At 46.3% G+C, this 20,849-nt stretch overlaps 1 non-coding gene across 1 annotated transcript; it reads left to right on the top strand.

Annotated features, from left to right (window-relative positions):
- The first annotated feature begins 10,146 nt into the window (after positions 1-10,146).
- LOC144715954 (small nucleolar RNA R71) lies at positions 10,147-10,255 on the top strand. Its single transcript, XR_013584781.1, has one exon. It is a non-coding gene; the product is annotated as a small nucleolar RNA R71 (small nucleolar RNA).
- The last annotated feature ends 10,594 nt before the right edge of the window (positions 10,256-20,849 follow it).

Below are 20,849 nucleotides of genomic sequence, written 5' to 3'. Positions count from 1 at the left end.
ACAACCAAATGAAAACAAACGTAAGTGAAAAGACGTACTTACGTGGAGTACTTAAACCCCAGGTGGCGAGCGTCGACGCGAGCTGCTCGGTGTGGCTGACGACGCCCCGGCGTGTTGTCTCCGAGATGGTCCTCCGTCAATCTCTCCCTCTATCTCTATCTCTATTTCTATCTCTATCTCTATCTCTATCTCTATCTCTATCTCTATATCTATCTCTATCTCTATCTCTATCTCTATCTCTATCTCTATCTCTATCTCTATCTCTATCTCTATCTCTATCTCTATCTCTATCTCTATCTCTATCTCTATCTCTATCTCTATCTCTATCTCTATCTCTATCTCTATCTCTATCTCTATCTCTATCTCTATCTCTATCTCTATCTCTATCTCGATCTCTATCTCTATCTCTATCTCTATTGCTATCGCTATGTCTATCTCTATCTCTATCTCTTTCTCTATATCTATCTCTATATCTATCTCTATATCTATCTCTATCTCTATCTATATCTCTATGTCTCTCTCTATCTCTATGATGGCACAGCAGTAGAAGCAGCCCTAGAAACATCTTCAGAGACATTACCATCGCCCTCGACAGCACCAGACTTACGTGTCAGCCCTCTCGGCAAGCCAAGGCGACGGTATGCACTCCCGCATTCAAGTGTCCCCGGTAATGGACACCGTATCTTCGTCTTTATGTTCTTGTTCCGTTCGTCGTTTTAGTTTTTGCTTTCATCATTCATCGTTTTAGGTCTCGTCTTGGTCATGTGTAAGGAGAGAGGTTGATCCTTATAAGGATATCCCCCCCTCCTCCCTTTGGGTATAGCTCTTGTGTTCTTTTGGTCTAAGGGGTCATCAACTCCTCCCCCTATATAAGTGAAGAAGGGATGCCCTAAACACAGCCCTTCGTTGCACTTTGGAAAAAGAAGAAGTTTTGTTTACGTGAGATTTAGGGTTACAAGCCCAGAAGGAAGATGGAGGAACGTAGGGAGCCAGACTCCGCTAGCGCCAGTCAGTTGCCCGAGCGATCACCCTCCTGCATCGATAGATAGCTCCACCATCGCCGAGCGATGTACGCCCCTCCTATCGCCACACCATGAGCGCGAGACTCTGCTGATGGCTCGCCAATTGATGTCGTGGGAATCGCCTGCTCTCCCGCGCTGAGTTTGTGCCCCCGCCGCTGCAACGGCGCACCCTTGTGTCGCACCTAACTTTTCCGAGCTTTGCCACTTCCGGCCCTTGGTTGGAGTATCATCGCTGCTGTTCCCCTCCCGATGCTGTTGTTGTTCGGGTTTCCCAGAGTGCACCGAGTTCCAGCCATCCCCGCCATCACGACCTTGCTCGAGGCTCATCCCGCACAAACTTTGGTGCCTCCCGTGCTCGTGGGGGCCTCGCCGCGCCTGCCTAGTCGTGAGCCACTTCGCGCACTCTCATCACTACTAAGGCTCGAGTGGCCGTGAGGGTCTGTGATAGGTGGCGAGGGTAGGTATCGGGTTAGATCGCTGACATTAAACGTTGAACTAATCCCCCAAGTTGGTGGGATGCTCACAACATAGGCGTTGTCATTGATCTTCTGGGCTATCGGGAAAGGCCCGACACTAAGAGCATGGAGCTTCGTAGCGACCCCTAGAGAGTACCTCTCAGGCCTCAATCTAATCAAGACTAATTCTCCCTCAGAGAATGACATTGACCTTCTACCCTTATCAGCGGACGCCTTATATTGCTCATTCATTGATGAAATGCGTGAATGTACGATGTCGTGCATGCTCTTAATTTGATTCGCAAATTCTAGTACATTATCTGAGATCTTATGTTGTGAATCTAATGGCATGAGGTAAAGGGGTCGTTGTAGAAGTTGACCATAGATGATTTCGAACGGGGTTTCCTAGTGGTGCGATTCACCGAATAGTTGAAAGAGAATTCTGCTCGAGGGAGTACTTTATCCCACGTGGTGACATTATCACCAACAATAGATCTCAGTAAATTGCCGAGGCTATGATTCACAACCTCGGTCTGGCCATCCATTTGGGATTGGTAGGCTGACGAAAACTTGAGTTGTGTGCCCATGAGGACCCACAACGTCTTCTAGAAATAGCTAGTGAATTTGACGTCTCGATCCGATACGATGGTCTTGGGCACGCCATGGAGCTTGACGATGTGGTCGAAGAAGAGTCGTGGGATCCTAGAGGCGTTTCCTGTCTTGGAACAAGGAATGAAGTGCACCATTTTTGAAAACCTATCTACCACTACCATGATCGAATCGTGGTGGAGCGCAGTTTTGGGCAGCCCCAAAACAAAGTCGAGGCTGATATCCTCCTAAGGCCTCTCCGGGACGGGTAGGGGAGTGTACAACCCCGTGTTCTATTTCGTGAGTTTGGCGCTCGAACACCCGAGGCACCGTGAGATAAATCTCCCAATGTCCCTTTTTAAGGACGGCCAGTAGTAGTGTTGCCCTAGAGCGTGGATTGTCTTGTTGATCCCGAAGTGGCCACTAAGCCCACCGGCGTGTGTCTCATAAATAAGGAAGTCGCGGATCAAGGTCCGAGGGATGCACAGCCTCTTGCCGTAGAAGAGGTAGCCATTGTTGATGAAGAAGTATTTTGACTTTGGGATAGCCGGGTCCGTGAGGAGAGAGTAGACTTTAGAAAAGTCTGGACACTCGACGTAGTCGTCTCGAATCCGTTCGAACCCAAGGACTTGGGTCTTAATTAGGTTAAGGACTAGACGCCGCCGGCTCAAAGTGTCGGCGACGACGTTGTCCTTCCCTTTCTTGTGGCGGATGACAAATGTGAAGTCCTGGAGGTACGCTATCCATCGAGCGTGTCGATCGCTGACCTTCCTTTGGTCGTGTAAGTGACGTAGGGCGTCGTGATCCGAATACAGTACAAACTCCTTGGGGAGTAGGTAGTGGCACCAATGGCGGAGTGATTGCACGAGAGCGTAGAACTCTCGGTCATAGTTGTCATATATCCGACGAGTATCATTCAGCTTCTCACTGAAATACTAATAAGCTCGATTTTTTTGGTTTCTACTGGTTATTTATCAGTTAATGCGTGTGAGGATTAAGCTTATACAGCGAAATTTATAACCTCATAGCTTAGGGCGAGTGAGGGTCGATCCACAGGGAGACGGCAAAAAACAGCAGAAGAATTCTGTCTATCAAATCAGTTCTTTTAAATCTCAATACTCAAGTATAAACGCTGGTGAATGATCTTCAGTACAAACGACAGAGTTTTCTTTAAAAGTCTCGGTGCAGCAAATATTCAGTAAGGATTTTGTTTACTGAGGATTTGCCCTTGCCCTTTGGGCAATTTCACAAACACCCAGCGGGTGTTTGTGCACGCGTGAGCGCCTGCGCGTGGCTGCTGCCAGCGGCGTGTGCGCGCAGGCAGCTGCTGCAAGCGGCGCTTGCGCGCGGCGTGCCTGCGTGCGTCGCTGCTGCAAGTGGCGGCTGCGCGCGGGCTTGCTACGCACTACGCTGCTGCAGGCAGCGCTTTGCTGGGCAGCTGCAAGCGCGGTGCTGCTAGCAACTTGAGCTGGCGACCTAGGCTGAGGCCTGGCGGTTTGATTGCTGGCTGCGTGTGAGAAATTCTAGTGCAAATTCAGTAGAGGGCTATAGATTTTTGAGGGAAAACAAGAAGTAGGATGAATTGAACACAAAAAAACTTTGGATTAACTAAAACATAAACAACTCTGGTTGGAGATTGCTGAAGAACCTTGCAGGTAGCTTCAAGCCCAACCGAGGTTGTCCAAGAGGGAGAAGAATACGAAGCTGAACCCGCTCAATCACTCCGTCTTCGTGTCACGTCCTGTCCGGCGAGTCGGCAATCTTCTTTAGCGGGTACTCTTCAGCTTGCCTCTCCTCCCAGCTCCAATGGCTCATCAGCTACTGGAGGGTCTGCAGAACACCTTCCTCTCCAAGCCCTAGCTTCCTTAGAGAAAATTCTGGACAACCTAAAATCAACTCTCAAGAGAGTATTTATAGGTTTCTCTTAAGTCATGCCCAGGGGCATTTTCGTAATTTCTGCTTCTTTGAATTTTTGCCCGCTCCTCTTGATCCTCGTCTCTTTCCTTGATCTTCTTAACCTGTCTCTGAATGTTTACTAACCATAAAATGTTAAATATATTCCACTTGATTCAAAGGATCAAGTGGGGTTAGCGACTTCATAAAATGATGCATATGCATGATATTAGCATGAATTAACATTATAATTTTGATGAATGAAAACTAAAAACTTTAATTATTTGATGACATATTTGAGAGTCATCAAACACCCCCCAACTTAGATCATTACTAGTCCCTTAGTAATGAAATGCAGGTGAGAATAAAAGATGATCTTAAGTTGACTTTCGACTTCCGATAGCTTTGATTCATGCTCTTTTCAAGGAGTATTTTCAGCAATTGAACTTGGCCAGCATAGGAGAAATTTAGGATCTATCTCAGCCTTCTACCCCAACTAAGTGCCCTTGATCTATGGAGTACATATAGTAAGTACATAGTATATGGAGTAAGGTCGAGTTAACACCCCAAGCGCACTACTGAACAAGGCGTGGAGAGCGGTGCTAATGGTAGCTCAATACTATGGCTATAGTAGCATCGGCTCAAACACATGGGAGACAGCTTTTCCACCTTTATTTTGTTTGGCATTTGCTGCTTGTTGGTCATTTTTTATGACAATCAACTTTAGTAACTATGATGCAAGCTTTTGCTTATTTTTGCGCAATGCAGCTTTCACTTTATAATTTGGTGGCGCTTATCCACTACCCATGTGCCGTCCTTAGTAGACCGGCAGCTTATTCTCCCGACAAAGTTTTGTATCCTTCTTGGTTCAGGGAGCTTCACTCCCATCATAATAATATTGCCAATGAGCTAGCACTAACCCTACTTTCCACTAAAGCTAGAAATTTCGTGCATGTAAGTGCTAACTCAACCCGAAGTCGGTGGTGAGGTGAGAGAAATATAATGGTAAGAGATGTGGATGTAATAGTACGTATCATAGTGCACCTAGCTAGGCTTACTTCACCTAGGATTTCCTAGCTGGCCACTCTTGCACCTCTACCCTTTTGAAAAGAATCGAATTATCATGCATATCATTGGACAAGCATCTCCTAGGATCATCAAATATCCATGATTTGTGAATGCAAAACAAAAAATTTTAATGGATGATGCATGCAACTGTACTCCCCTCCCCCCCAATAAAAAGGCATGTTCCTACATGACAAATCATAATTACGAGAAAGGAGAAAAAGAGATCAAACCATGGAAGGAAAGGCGGCAATCAGCATTCGTGTTGTCCAGTGACGGTGTACCTAGCTTGGATAGGAGTTGCTGTGCACGAAGACAGAAACAAAAATGAAGAAACAAAAACAAAACAAAGCAAAATAACAAAACCGAGGAAATAGGAAATGGAATCAAAAAAACTAATCAGATCATGAGCTATCGTGCGGTGGCTTTTCTAAAGTAATATTCATGGGGCTATTAAGATCTTCGTCTTCTAAGTAGGGTTTGAGCCGTTGCCCATTCACAGTGAAGTGTCTTTGAGATGTAGGATCTAAAATGGTAACCGCTCCATTCTCAAAAACCTGTTGAACAAGGAAAGGGCCATCCCATCGCGTTTTCAATTTTCCTGGAAAGAGTTTTAATCTAGATTTTGTATAGCATACTTTTTGATTCTCTACAAAAGTTCTTCTCCTCAAGCTCTTATCATGAAACATCTTCATCTTGGCTTTATAAATCTTCGAATTCTCATAAGCCTCATTTCTTAACTCTTCCAACTCATTCAATTGAAGAAGTCTATGCTTGCCGGCTCTATCCAAATCTAGGTTGAGTTTCCTAATAGCCCAAAGGGCTTTGTGTTCTAACTCAAGTGGTAGGTGACAAGCTTTCCCGAAAATCAAGCGAAATGGAGACATGCCGAGAGGAGTTTTGTAAGCAGTTCTATAGGCCCATAATGCCTCATCTAGTTTCCTAGACCAATCTTTCCCATTCGGACGCACTATTTTCCTCAAAATTGTTTTCACCTCTCTATTGCACAATTCAACTTGTCCATTGGCTTGAGGATGATATGGAGTAGTCACACGATGATGGACACCAAACTTCTTGAGGAGAGTTCTAAAGTTGTAATTTGTGAAATGGGAACCTCCGTCACTTATAATGGCTCGTGGGCATCCATAACGGTAAAAAATATTTTTCTCGATGAAATTGGTCACTACTTTGCTATCATTTATTTTTGTGGGAATGGCTTCTACCCATTTGGATACATAGTCAACTGCCATCAATATGTATTCATATCCATGAGAAATAGGAAAAGGACCCATAAAATCTATTCCCCATAAATCAAATATTTTAACTTCTAGGATGGGTTGTAGGGGCATTCTATCCTTCCTATTTATGTTGATGGATGCTTGGCATGCTAAACAAGTATTATAAAATTTCTGGGCGTCATGAAATAATGTAGGCCAAAAGAAACCCGATTCAACAACCTTATGAGCTGTTACCTTGGCCGAGTAGTGCCCCCCTCCTGGTTTCGCATGGCAGAATTCTAGGATGCTTCGTTGCTCACTCTCGGGGACGCATCGTCGTAAAATTTGATCTTGCCCTTGGTGAAACAGCTCAGGATCTTCCCAGAAGTAAAAACGCGCATCTTTTAGTAGCTTTTTCCTCTCGTGAGACGTCCAACCTGTAGGAATTTGTCCTGAAACAAGAAAGTTGACGATATGCGCATACCAAGGAACTGATGTTCCTTGCGCAGTTAGAACAAATTCATCAGGAAATGCATCATTAATTTGCTCAGGTGGGGCGCCTATGATTTGGGAGAGGTGGTCGGCTACTACATTTTCACACCCTTTCTTATCTTTGATTTCTAAATCAAATTCCTGTAATAACAGCACCCATCTAATTAACCTAGGTTTAGCCTCTTTCTTCGTTAACAAGTATCTAATAGCTGCATGATCAGAAAAAATAGTTATTTTACTACCTAGTAAATAAGATCTAAATTTTTCTAAAGCGAAGATAATTGCTAGCAGCTCTTTTTCGGTAGTAGTGTAATTTAGCTGCGCATCCACTAGAGTTTTGCTGGCGTAGTAAATGACCACGGGTTTCTTGTCAATTCGCTGACCTAACACTGCACCTACTGCAAAATCAGAAGCATCACACATTAGTTCAAAAGGAAGGGTCCAATCGGGCCCTTGCAAGATAGGTGCATTAACTAAAGCCTCTTTCAATTTATCAAATGCGTTCTTAGCCTCTAGTGTTAGTTCAAAATCATTATTTTTAGACGATAGAAGATTTGTAAGAGGTTTAGAAATTTTAGCAAAATCTAGGATAAAACGTCTATAGAAACCCGTGTGGCCGAGGAAACCCCTAAGGGTTTTTAGGTTGGTTGGAGGTGGAAGGCCCTGGATGATTTCGATTTTGGCCTTGTCCACTTCCAATCCACGGTTGCTGACCGTGTGTCCCAGCACTACTCCCTCCTGCACCATGAAATGAGATTTTTCCCAGCTTAGGACAAGGTTGGACTCAATGCACCTCTTCAATACTTTGGTGAGGCTTAGGAGGAAGTTTTCAAAGGTAGATCCAAATACTGAAAAATCATCCATAAATATTTCTAGACATTCTCCTACTAAATCAGAAAAAAGGGCATTCATACATCGCTGAAATGTGGCGGGGGCATTGCATAGCCCGAAGGGCATACGCCTAAAGGCATATGTCCCTACGGGACTCGTAAATGTTGTTTTCTCTTGATCATCAAGATGGATGTTCACTTGGTTGTATCCTGAATAACCATCAAGAAAACAAAAATGTTGCTGCCCTGACAGTTTTTCTAGAATTTGATCCATAAAGGGTAGAGGGTAATGGTCCTTCATGGTCGCCTTGTTTAGCTTCCTATAATCTATACATACTCTCCATCCAGTGGTCAATCTCTTCTGCACCTCTTCCCCTTTTTCATTCACTTCTACTGTAATTCCAGACTTTTTTGGCACCATGTGTACGGGGCTCACCCATCTACTATCGGATATGGCATAAATTATTCCTGCATTCAACCACTTTATTATTTCTTTCTCAAGAACTTCTCTCATGTAAGGGTTGAGTCTCCTTTGATGCTCTCTACAAGGTCTGGATTTCTCTTCTAAAAATATCCTATGCTCACAGATTGCAGATGGAATTCCTCTAATATCCTCAAATGTCTAACCTATGGCATTCTTATGCTCCCTAAGTACTTTGAGCAATTCATTTTCTTGTTCGGGAGTGAGTGATGAGGAGATGATTACAGGTAAGGTTTTCTTCTCGTCTAAATATGCATATTTGAGGGATGAAGGTAGAGGTTTGAGTTCTAGGCCCATCTCGACTAAAGGGGAGTCCATGATCTCGTCATCTAGCTCTCTACCCTTGACATGTGATAAGTACTCTTTAATCGCGTCCTCTCCCTCATCCTCTGTACACAATTTTAACTCCTCATTACTTCCTAAGGGACACTTCATCATTTTTAATATATCAAGTTGAACTCTCTCCTTTCCAATTTTAAACTCCACCGTCCCCTTCTCCCAATCCATAATCGTTTTTGCCGTAACTAAAAATGGTCTTCCTAAGATAATAGGAGCTAAGCTAATGTTTCCTGATATCTTTACATCAGTCACTATAAAATCTACCGGTATTTCACAATTCTCTACAGTGATCATGACATCGGTTAACCTTCCCTCGGGTTGCCTAACAGTTCCATCAGCTAGGAGTAAATCCAGATGTATTTCCTCCAATTCTCCAAACCCACACGCCTCATATAATGCCGTTGGGATGATGCTTATGCTTGCTCCCGTATCTAATAAAACTTTAGAGAATGTGTTTCCTCCAATTTCACATGTGATAAAAGGGGCTCCAGGGTCTCTCATTTTGATAGGGATGGCATTAACGATGCTAGAGGCATTTTCAGATAATTTAACTACTTCCCTAGGCTTCCTAATGGTGCAAGAGTCCTTAAGGTACTTCTTTAGGGAGGGTGCACACCTAAGCATGTCTTCTACAGTAACAGTCATGGTGGCCTTTTTAAAATTCTCTAGCAATCGGTTTTCATAATCAAGGATAGGTTTTTTTCTATTTAAAGCAGAAGGGTAGGGAACATGCTGCCCACTCGTAGAAGGTAGAGGCTCCTCCACGTAGGGAGAATCCTCTCCTTCTTCCTCTCGTGGTTCATTCCCCTTCTTAGAATTCTCTACAGAATTCTGATAGGGATCCTGAAGTTCTTTTCCATTTCTCAATTTTGAGATTGCTAGAACTTCAGGATTGTCTCCATTCGTCTCATCGTGAATGGAGTGCTGCACATGATGCAAGTTGCATGGATTTACTAATGGTTTCGTGGGAAGTTTATACGATGTGCACGAGAATTCTGGAGTTATACCTTGGTGTTCAGGTGGTGCAGGTCTGAAGCTCTCTAATAGCTTCCTCATCTGCTCTTGAGATTCCAGCACTTGCTTTGTTTGAAATTCCATCATCATTTGCATCTTCATCTCCATCTCCGCCCGCAACTTTTGGTTTTGCTTCTCTATCATATCTGAAATTATGGGGGTAAGTGAAGAAAAATCAGGTTGGTTCTGAGATGGAACCTGGTACTGCTGTGGAGGCCTGTGCTGGAATGGTTGTCTCTGCTGGAATGGAGGTTGAGCTGCCGGCTTGTTCCCTTGGTGGAAGGTCTCTCCGCTTTGGAAATTTGGCCTCTTTTGACCTGCCCACGGTTGTTGCGGCTGGTTGAAGGCCTTCACCTCTTCTTCCATGGCTTGGCAGACTCCATCTTCATGTTCCCTGCTGAAGCAGAAACAGAGCAGATCTTAGATTTTATGATAGGAGAGTTACCTAAAAAGACATTCTTCAAGGTGGAGGTGAGCTCCTCCAATTTCTGGTTAGTCTCCCTTAGGCCCGCTTGTAGCTCTCCCTCCTTGGCGTTAACCTGCAGAACTCCTGCTCTTTTTGGCTGCAGGTTTCTCCCATTCTGATTGGCCCCAATCTCCTGCAAGTCAGTTTCTGCAACTCTCTCCAAAATATCAAAAACTTCATCCTCATATGCGGTATAAAACGTTCCACCCGTAGCGAGATTTACTTTGTTTTTCATAAAATCAGAGAGAGATTCATAAAATATTTGGGCTAGTTGACATTGCTCAATGCCATGGTAAGGACATTTCCTCAACAAATCATTGAATCTCTCCCATGACTCACTAAAGGCTTCTCCATCATGAGGATGGAAATTGTGAATTTCTCTTCGATAAAAATTCATTTTTGAGAGAGGGTAAAATTTCTGCAGAAATTTTCCTTGCATCTCTTCCCAAGAATTGAAAGTGATTCCTAGATTACGATACCATGCAAACTCTTTATCTTTAAGAGTTAGAGGAAAATATTTCATTTTTAACATCATTGTAGATATTCCAGGAACATTTTGAGAAGAGCATCTAATATGAAAATCATCAAGGAATTCTAAAGGATTCTGTGCAGGTAATCCGTTAAATTCAGGTAGAGAATTGATCAATGCATTGTCGTATCGAAACAAGATACCTTCACCGATGTTCAGATTTACATCAGTTTGTCGTAAGCTTCCGGACGGTGTAGACCTATTAATGCCGGACGTCGTCTCAACGGCGTCCGACCGTCACCGAGGGTAGGAACTCGGTGTCGTAACACTAACTAATCGGTTCACGTCCGCGACGTCAACCGATGGATATGCGAGATCAGATATGAATATGTGACGATAACGAGAATGATGACCCTAATATGGTACGTGCAATGCGCCGACTAGCGATGAAGCGCCAACCCGGAGCAGGGACGGAGTCGCCAAGTGGGGCCGGACCGGTCTTCCAAGTCGTCCGAGGTGGGTCGAGGGCGCGCACCCCGTCGAATGGGATAACTCCCACCAGGATGCTCACACGCGTCGGGACGTCTTGACTCGTACCGGACGGGTAAGACACTCGTTTTTCTTTCGTCGTTTTCTCAACCTGTCTCACGCTCACCTATCTAACCCGAGCGCGGTGGAGGCAATACGAAAGAATACTGAAGGAAATAAATGACGTGAAGAAGCTAGGGTAGCAGGGTACCTTCGACGCGCGGCGTCGAGTGATTCACGTTGGAGAATCCACGGAAGGGGCCGGCGGGCTGTTGTGCGTCTGATCTCGAGAGCACTGGACAGGGAGAGCCGGCGGGTGTAGCACCAACGCGCTGTACCGGAAGGACGCTATACGACTGCGCAGCCGGAGATGACAACGGGCCGGCGCGGAGGTCGGTCGAGGACGGCTGGGCGGGTCCTGGCCGAGTAGGGAGACGCTCCTAGAACCGCTTTGGTGGTTGGGAGGAGCGGGGCCAGAACACCGGCGGGGACCGACCGCGCTGCGGTGGCTCGGGTAGGCTGGACGCGGTCGGAGGAACACGGAGCAGCCGAGGCTCACCAGAGCGTCGAGACGCCAACCAACGGTGGCCGGGTGGCCAAAACCCTCTAGGGCGGCCGAGCAGGCGGCGCGCGGCGCGGAGCAGCACGCGTTGGCGGCGCAGCGCAGCAGCGCAGGGCGCGGTGGCACGCGCGATCTGGAACAGCGGCCGGAGGGGCTCGAGCAGCGGCGACTCACCAGGGCGTGGGAGACGCGGATAACGGTGGTCGGAGACCCAGTGGCCTCGGGTGGCCGAGCTGGCGGCGCGCGCAGCGCGCGCAGCACGCGCAGGCTACGCGGCGGCGCACAGCGGCCTGGCGCAGCGGCGCGCTGAGAGCGGCGGCGGCGTGGAACCTGGCACCGGCTGCAGCGTGAGCGAAAGCGGCGGCGGTCTGCAGGACCACTCTCTTCTCCCCTCTCTTTCTGTCCTTCCTCCTCCTCTTCTTCCTTCTTCTTCTTCTTCTCTTCTTCTTCTTTCTTCTCTTCTTCTCCACAACCTGACCCTTCTTTCTCAAAGTGCAATTCTTCAAAATTAGGTCAAAAGGTGAGGGAAGCGCCCACCTCTTCCCCTTATATATGGGTGAAGATGGGCCCTTCCTTAAGTCCAATAACACAAAAGAAAAGGAAGGAAAATAAGCAAGAAAAATAGGAAACGGGCTTGTCAGGCCCAACATAAAAAGGGGGGCGGAAAGGGTTCCTCATATGGGCCCTTCCCCCGCTACACGACAATACGAATAAAGGGAAAAACTATAAGATAAAGTAACTGACTGTAACGGTGTGCTCCGCGTCATGCCGAGTAATGGAATGCGGGATCCCGTGTTGCTGCGGCGGCTCGTCGTGGTGGCTGGACTCGTCTCGGTGGCGAGCTGGGTAGTGCCGGCTCCTCGGGTGCTGAGTCGGGGACGTCCTGCTGCTCCTCTGCTGCTGGCTCGATGACGACCGGTGGTGACGCGCCATCACCTATCCAACATAGTTCTTCTCCTTTCATTCTGCTGATGTATCTCTTCAGCCATATTTCTCTACTGAATTTCTGGTTCTGTGACTGTAGAATCCGGGGTGGCATCTCTACTAATTTTTTCTACAGACTTCTCACCAGCTCCTGAGCGTGTAACTACCATAGATCTTCAACACAAATGTTAGCAGAACAATGAGCTGAGGATTTTTCAGTCCTACAGCTTAAGGAGAATCAAGAAAAGATTACTGAACAATTAAAAAATAAATTCCTACTGTAATACTGTGCTCCCCGGCAATGGCGCCAGATGATAAGCTCAATTTTTTTGTTTCTACTGGTTATTTATCAGATTATGCTTGTTAGGATTGAGCTTATACAACGAAATTTATAACCTCACAGCTTAGGGCGAGTGAGGGTCGATCCATAGGGAGACGGCAAAAAACAGCAGAAGAATTCTGTCTATCAAATCAGTTCTTTTAAATCTCAATACTCAAGTATAAACGCTGGTGAATGATCTTCAGTACAAACGACAGAGTTTTCTTTAAAAGTCTCGGTGCAGCAAATATTCAGTAAGGATTTTGTTTACTGAGGATTTGCCCTTGCCCTTTGGGCAATTTCACAAACACCCAGCGGGTGTTTGTGCACGCGTGAGCGCCTGCGCGTGGCTGCTGCCGGGCGCAGCGCGCAGCAGCTGCAAGCGCGCTGCGCGCGCGTGCGTGCCTGCGTCGTCGCTGCTGCAAGTGGCGGCCGCGGGCTTGCTACGCACTACGCTGCTGCAGGCAGCGCTTGTATGGGCAGCGCTGCAAGACGCAGTGCGCTAGCAACTTGAGCGACCTAGGCTGAGGCCTGGGTCGCTGGCGGTTTGATTGCTGGCTGCGTGTGAGAAATTCTAGTGCAAATTCAGTAGAGGGCTATAGATTTTTGAGGGAAAACAAGAAGTAGGATGAATTGAACACAAAAAAACTTTGGATTAACTAAAACATAAACAACTCTGGTTGGAGATTGCTGAAGAACCTTGCAGGTAGCTTCAAGCCCAACCGAGGTTGTCCAAGAGGGAGAAGAATACGAAGCTGAACCCGCTCAATCACTCCGTCTTCGTGTCACGTCCTGTTCGGCGAGTCGGCAATCTTCTTTAGCGGGTACTCTTCAGCTTGCCTCTCCTCCCAGCTCCAATGGCTCATCAGCTACTGGAGGGTCTGCAGAACACCTTCCTCTCCAAGCCCTAGCTTCCTTAGAGAAAATTCTGGACAACCTAAAATCAACTCTCAAGAGAGTATTTATAGGTTTCTCTTAAGTCATGCCCAGGGGCATTTTCGTAATTTCTGCTTCTTTGAATTTTTGCCCGCTCCTCTTGATCCTCGTCTCTTTCCTTGATCTTCTTAACCTGTCTCTGAATGTTTACTAACCATAAAATGTTAAATATATTCCACTTGATTCAAAGGATCAAGTGGGGTTAGCGACTTCATAAAATGATGCATATGCATGATATTAGCATGAATTAACATTATAATTTTGATGAATGAAAACTAAAAACTTTAATTATTTGATGACATATTTGAGAGTCATCAAATACTCGATGGGGTGTCCTTCCTAGCTGAGGACTCTTCCAATTCCGACTCTTGAGACGTCACTCGCAACTTTGAAGACTTTGTTAAAATCCGGTGACTTAAGTACCGGAGCCTCGATGATGATCTTCTTGAGGAGCTCAAAGGCTTGGCCAACGGAGGGAGTCCATTTAAACCTTTCCACCTTCTGTATGTCGGTGATGGGAGCTGTGACTCCGCTAAACCCTGGGATAAACCTCCAATAGAAGGTTGTGAAACCTATAAAGCTTGGGACATCATGAATGCTCTTGAGCTTGGGCCAGGTTGTGATGGCGTTGATCTTAACCGGATCGGCGGCTACTCCGTGTGAGGGTAGGATGAATCCAAGGAAGGAGACCTCGGTGGTTAAGAAACTGCACTTCTTGGGATACTAAGATGTCGTTCCTGGCGTAATGCGGCACACACATGTCGTAAGTGCTGGGCGTGCTCCTCCCTTGTCCTGCTATATTCTAGGCCATGTCGACCCAAGACACGATGGGTCGTCCTCATCGCTCGACGGTGACGTGCTCGTTCTCCCAGAATATCTTGGCTTGTCCACCAGGTCTCGTCTCCGCGTATTCGACACAGAGATCGTCGTCCATCGATGAACTCCTTGGGTTTCCAAGAACCCTCATAGATGGCGACGTCGGCACGCATGCTCCTCTGGATGCGGGCGCGGTGCTCCTCCCGTCATTGTTCCTCGTTGTCCGAGTGCCGATCGGGCACCGGGTAGTCCTTGTGACGCAGGTCGACTCGTCGTCAAGGTGGGGTCAGCTCGCGGTCACGGTCCTCCCAATGGCAGGGACTACCATCGCGAGGGCCTCGGCCCTTAGGCGTCGCGCGTGGCGGGTGACGTGGGACATCGTCGTCCCTCTCATGCTGGCGATGTGGTGGCCAGTAGAGATCATCGCGGTGGGCAGGTATGTCTGCTACCTGCTGGTGATCGCGGGGTCGGACGGGTTCATCTCGGCGCGCCAGGTAGTCGGCGTCCAGGTCGCGATCTCGTCATCGGACGTAGTGGTCTGGTCGGGCCGGTCGATCTGCCTCGTAGTCACGGGTGTAGTCGTCCCGCGGGTGTCGTCCATCCCAAGCTCGGGTGTCATGTGGGCCTCGTACCGGGTCTAGGTCAAGACGTCCATGGTACGGGATGTCGTCATATCGGCGATCGTAGTCCTCGTACACGTCTTCGTCTTCGTCGTAGGGGCCCCTCTGTCGTGGCACCTGTCGGGCGACCCAAGGCGGGTCGTGTCGTCGTCCTTGAGCGGGGAACACTGGTCCGGGTACTTGTATAGGGGATCGGGGGCGTGCGAGCATCCGCTCCATGCGCTCCATCCGGGCTGCCATGGCACGAAAGTACGCCCCTTGGTCTTTATGCGGGTCCTCTCGGGGTCGAAGTTGGCGGTGTACTCCACCTCGTCCACATCCTGTGCGTCGTTCGTGAGTAGCGGTGCTCCGGGGTATAACTTCGTCGACGGGAGTCTTCTCGTGCGGTCGATGGCCTACGGCCATCTCTTCGTCGTAATCACTAGGAGGGGACTGGCCGCGGGAGGGTGGTGAGCCGTGCGGGGAGATCTGTAGATCACAAGACATGCTAGTGGGATCTCGTGGTCCGGATGACTCGGGGGCACCCGTAACAGTGGGTGCAGTCCGCGCGGCTTCGATAGGCGGCGGTATCGGACCGGGTACCGGTATCACTGGACGGTGCTCCGAGAGGGCAATAGCGTTGCCTCTCTTGTCAAATGGCGGTTCTGACCATCGCGGGGAGGTAGAACCTCCGCGTTGAGCTCTCCATCTCGATCGCGTTTCTGTGGCCATCCCTAGGGGAGCCTAGATGCCTTTTGAAATCAATGAAATGCGATGCGATGCGGATGCAGCTAGTAATGGGAATGCGCCGTCGGAGGCGTGCTGTGAGCAACCACAGCCTGCTTTGATACCAATTTGTTGCAGGACAACATTAGGGACGAGGTCCTGTCGTCACCGAGGACTAGGGCTTGGTGTCGAGGGGTCGATACCGACGTCTATGCACAGGTAGTCGTCGGACACGGGTCTCCTACGTGGATGGCGTACAATGAAATGCTCCAGGCAGGGGGTGTCGCACGTGGAGTTGCCGACAAACAGTGGGATGCCGATGTCTTGGTATCAACGGGGTCGCCTGGAGATGGAAAAATAGACATCCTGACCCTCGTCCGGACGAACGAGAATGCTACGGCGCCGAACGGGAAGTTTCCCGCCGGAGGGTGCTCGCACGTCACAGGTGGACCTGACTCATACCAAACCAGGTAGGACGCTAAAATACACGTCATCTTCACTCATCCTATCACACTCACCTACGTCTAACCTGAGTGCGGTGGAGGCAACTGAAAGATACATTGCAGGAAATAAAGGACGGGAACGAACGGTGTACCTCGTTGTCATTCCTGTGGGGGGGGGGGAGATCGTCCTTGCGTCAGGCAGGCGTCGCTAGGTGCAATAACGGCGCTAGGGAGATCGGTGGCAGCAGGCAGCTAGGGCGCGCAACGGCGCTGGTCAGTGGACAAGCGCGGCACACGAGTCCAATGTGGGGTTGAGGGCGCGGCGAGGCCCAACGAGCACGAAGGGGCGCATCATGGCGGCCAAGTCGAGTGCGGAAGCGGCGCGTCGCACCAACCACATTGAGCGCGGAGGGCCGCGTCGCGGCAGCCAAGTCGAGTGTGGAGAGCGGTACTAGGGTGCGCCTTGACGGACAGACTCAGGGGAACGGCGCATCAGCGGGATCTCGACTGGTGGATCGGGTGTGGATCTCACGGGCAGAGTGACCAACTCAGGGACTCGGTCAAGGACGCCGCCGGTGACAGTTCGCAGCAGCGTAGGCCACTGGGCCTGCGGGTGCAACTCTATAGGCGGCGGCAATCATCGGCGGGTCGACGACTGAGCATGCACCACGGGGCTTCACAAGGGAAGCGGGTGGGGGAATCCGCTTTTGTGGACAAAGGCAGCAGGATGACTGCGGCTTGCTAAGGGGAGCGGAGAGTCGTTGTGGCGGCCCGGTCGACGGTCGGTGTCATGGAGAAGCCACGCGGTCGGCGCTTGGCACGGCAGCGCGGTGCAATCGCCCAGCACGGAGTGCGTGGCGAGGGTGAACTCGAGAGGCGCCGGTCTGCGGTGCGGCTGGGGCCGACGTCTGGCTGGCCTCTGGTGCAACGGGTAGACCGTGGTGGTGGCAGCCTGAGTCCTGTTGGGCGGCGGTGAGTTTCTTCTTTCCCGTATCCCTTCTTCTTCTCCTTCTTGCTCCTCCCTTTCTCTTCCTCTAGGGTCAAAACCCTAATTCTCCATTGTGAAACAAACTTGCATTCTTTAAAATTCAACATAAGATAACAGTTAGGGCACCCATCAAACCCTTGTATGGGGGGGGGAGGGGTATGGGGGCCCTAAGACCAAAAGACCCTCACTTAACTAAAATAAACCTATGACCTAATGGACATGAAAACAACGAGAAGACCAGGAAAACAAAGACCAAAACAAGGAGGGAGGAGGGGGGATCCTTATAGGGTCGAACCTCCCTCCTTACACGTGATCAAGGCGCGTAAGAAAACTACGAACGACGAAGTTCAAGACTAAAAACAACGAACAAACAAAGACGTAAGTACGAAGATAAAGAGTCTGTTACCCGGAATACTTGAATCCGGGTGTGCGTACCGTCTGATAAGCCTAAATTTTACGGTTTATAATCGCTAATTTGTCGTTGTTTGTTTAGGCTTATGCAATGAAATTTATAATTCCTTTCTCAATTTAGATTTTAGTAAAATGATGAGTAAGGAGTCGAACCCTAGAGAGGCAGTCTGCAAGAATTTCTGAGTGAATTAGTGAATTTAAGTAGAATTTCAATGTAAGAGACTTGAAGAGAGAGAAAATTAAGAGAGTTTATGAAATTTTTAGGATTAAGGTATTGAATGAGAGAATTTTTGAATGAAATTTTGTGTGGAAGTTCAGATTGATGAGAATTAAAGAATTGAAACTTGAATTTTGAATTTTAGAGAGAGAAAGTGAAAGTTTAATCTAGAGAGAGAAAGTGCATGAAATTTGGGGATTTTTGTCTAAACAGTCAGATCTGTTCAAAATTGACAGATCTAACTGATAGAAAATGTTGAATTATGATTAGATCTAACTCCTAAGATAGAATTTTTGGTTTCTAACCAAAGATCCTCTGCTTCTCTCTAAAAATTCATGAATCTAGGGCATATACCTTTCGCCTATGCCTTGGCGTGTTAGAACTTCAAGAAATCACGAATCTGAAGAGGTATGAAGACTTACAAGACTTTGGAGAGGCCCCAATCCGGATCTGAACTGTTGAAATAAGCTGTGTCCTCTAGGCCAATTGTATTGGAGCTCAAAATCAAAGTTCTATTTGGCCACCTTTCTGAGCCCAATTTGTAGTGTTCTTGGCTCAGAAAGGTGGTTAGGATTATTACAAACAAACCCTGAAAATTTCAGGTCATTTGGATGTCAGGGTGAAAAGTTATGATTTTTTGAAGATTTAGACCTATTTTTGAATTTCTCTCTCCTCAGGTTGTTAGCCGATCCACGTGGCGCGCTCTGATTCGCCGCGCGGTGGGCCCTTTGTTCAAGCGCTAAGCCTCCAATTTGCGCCACGTACCCCTTCATAACAGAAAAATTTCGGTTAGTGATAAGTGTGCTTTGCACACTAGAGGTGAGTACAAAGCGCTCAAGGCGCGAGAGCTCGACACGTGGCCCTCTGTGCGTGGCGCGCACCGCGCTATGCACAGAGGGCAGAAATATATATATATATTTTTATTCGAAAATAGCCGATTTTCTCCGAAAATGAACAGTAATGGGTGACGTGGCGCGTTCTGGTTGCGCCACGTCACTCGTTTTATTTTTTTTTCTTTTTTTTTTTTTTTTTAAAGAAAAAGCGAAATTTTTCCGCTTTGTAACAGTAGAGGGCGACGTGGCCTTCTGCGGAAGCGCCACGTACCCCCGGAAAATCAAAGAAAAACCATAGAAATCGCCTGGAAAATTGTAAAAAACCCCTCGCGGTTTAAAAAATCAAAAAAGTGCCCTTAAAACAATAAAAATTTGATATTTACGCCTGTGATGAATAAAAAAAGTCCGAGAATGATTTTTTTTTATGAAATAAATTTCATTTCTTGCTCTAAATCATTCCAGAAAATTCTAAAAAAATGTGAAAAAATCAGAAAAATTATAAGAATATATTTTCAACTGAAATAAATTCATTTGAAAATATATTTTGACTTTAAAAATCATTTTTCCATAAAAATAAAATGAGAAAATTGTGCATAATTAACTAAAAATTCATAAAATTGTAAAAAAATCAACTTTTTTGGGAAATTGCTTATATTTTCATAATGATAACATGCAATATTAATGTTTTAGGTGAAAATTTCTTATAAATTCCATGATTTTGCATGATAAAATTGCATGTTATCATACCCCCCTACTTAAACATTGCTAGTCCCTTAGCAATGACATTCAATTCACTTTGACTTTCCTTCTTTATCCATGAAAATAAGAATAGATGTGCATGAAGTGTTTCTAATATCAATCACATCTTGAGAAGAAAATAACCATGAAAATTAGGCATTAACCTTCGCAGGAATGCAAGGATCAAATCTTTATCATCAAAAGATAACTAATCGAATAAGGGAAATATCCGAGACTCCTTATGTCCAGATTCACTAAGATGATTCAAGGCCATAATTAGAAGAAAAGAAGATTTGAAAATTAATTCCCCCTCCCTAGATTTTGGACTTTTATTTCCCTTAGGCTATAAAAGATTTTTGGGCAAGGTGCTTGTCTCATTTCTACAAATTGCAGTTTTTTTTTTTTTTGAAAAACATTCTTTCAAAATTCTCACTTAGCTAGTTGCGGGGGCACTTATTTGCGGCCGAGCCACTTATTTCACTGTACATGTGCCATTGCAACTAACCCACTCTTTTTTTGTTGCAATTGTAGATTTGACAGCGTAGTTCCCTTGAACATTTTCACCTTTTGGGGTTTATTACGTCCTTTTGTCTAGGGGGGAAGGAACGACTTGGTCAAGCTAGAGTGTTTTTGAAATAGAATTTTTATGAACCTTGAAGTCTTAGTGGTTTACCAAACCTTCAAGAATCTCAAGGATTTCTCAACCATTTCAAAAAGTTATCTCAACAACTTAGAAATGACTCCCACATTGCCTAAAATCATAATTTATTCCTCCTTAACATGCTCATGATCCGCTTGAAAAGCCTAACTTCTCTACACATATTCTTATGTTCAAGGATAAAAAAAGTTCTCATCAAAGTTGAGTTATGGTTGATTACAATCGAAGAAGCATCTACCTCACCACTAGGTAAAAAAAATATGAATTATTCCTCTCTACTAGTCATTCATGGTCATAAATGCAGAGAAAAAAATCGAGTGGTAGGAGTTGCAAACAGTAAGTGGAAGATATTTCTCAATTGCTTATCACTTAAAAGCAAGGAAAACAAATAAAGCAAGCAACATGCCAACACAAGGGAGTAATCCCTTCAAAAAAATTTTTGCTTCATTCTTGCAATTGAGATAAAAAAATAATTGAGAAAAGCGAATATATTCCCAAAGTAATTAGAAATAGTGATCTTACCCATTTAATAAGGTTTTCTAACCCCTCTCCCCCCTACTTGGATGATGCAATGTCCTCATGCATGAATAAGAATTTAAATTTACTAAGGTAGGGGTTAGAAATTTCAAACCGACGAAGGTGACATTTTTGACAATTCCAAGGCGGACTAGATATTTCTTTCTGCTGAGACTGATCTTCCTGTACAAATCAGATAACTGGGGAGATTTTAAGTATAAAATGATCAAACTGATGTAAAAAAAAATTATTCCAAAAACATGCAATGGAAATATTTTTCTATTTTTCTATTATTATTATTATT

Source organism: Wolffia australiana, chromosome 19 (assembly GCF_029677425.1).
Source record: "Wolffia australiana isolate 7733 chromosome 19, ASM2967742v1".
Classification (NCBI taxonomy): Eukaryota; Viridiplantae; Streptophyta; class Magnoliopsida; order Alismatales; family Araceae; genus Wolffia; species Wolffia australiana.
Note: the sequence above shows the minus strand (reverse complement) of the source record. Positions and strands in the feature narration are given on the sequence as shown.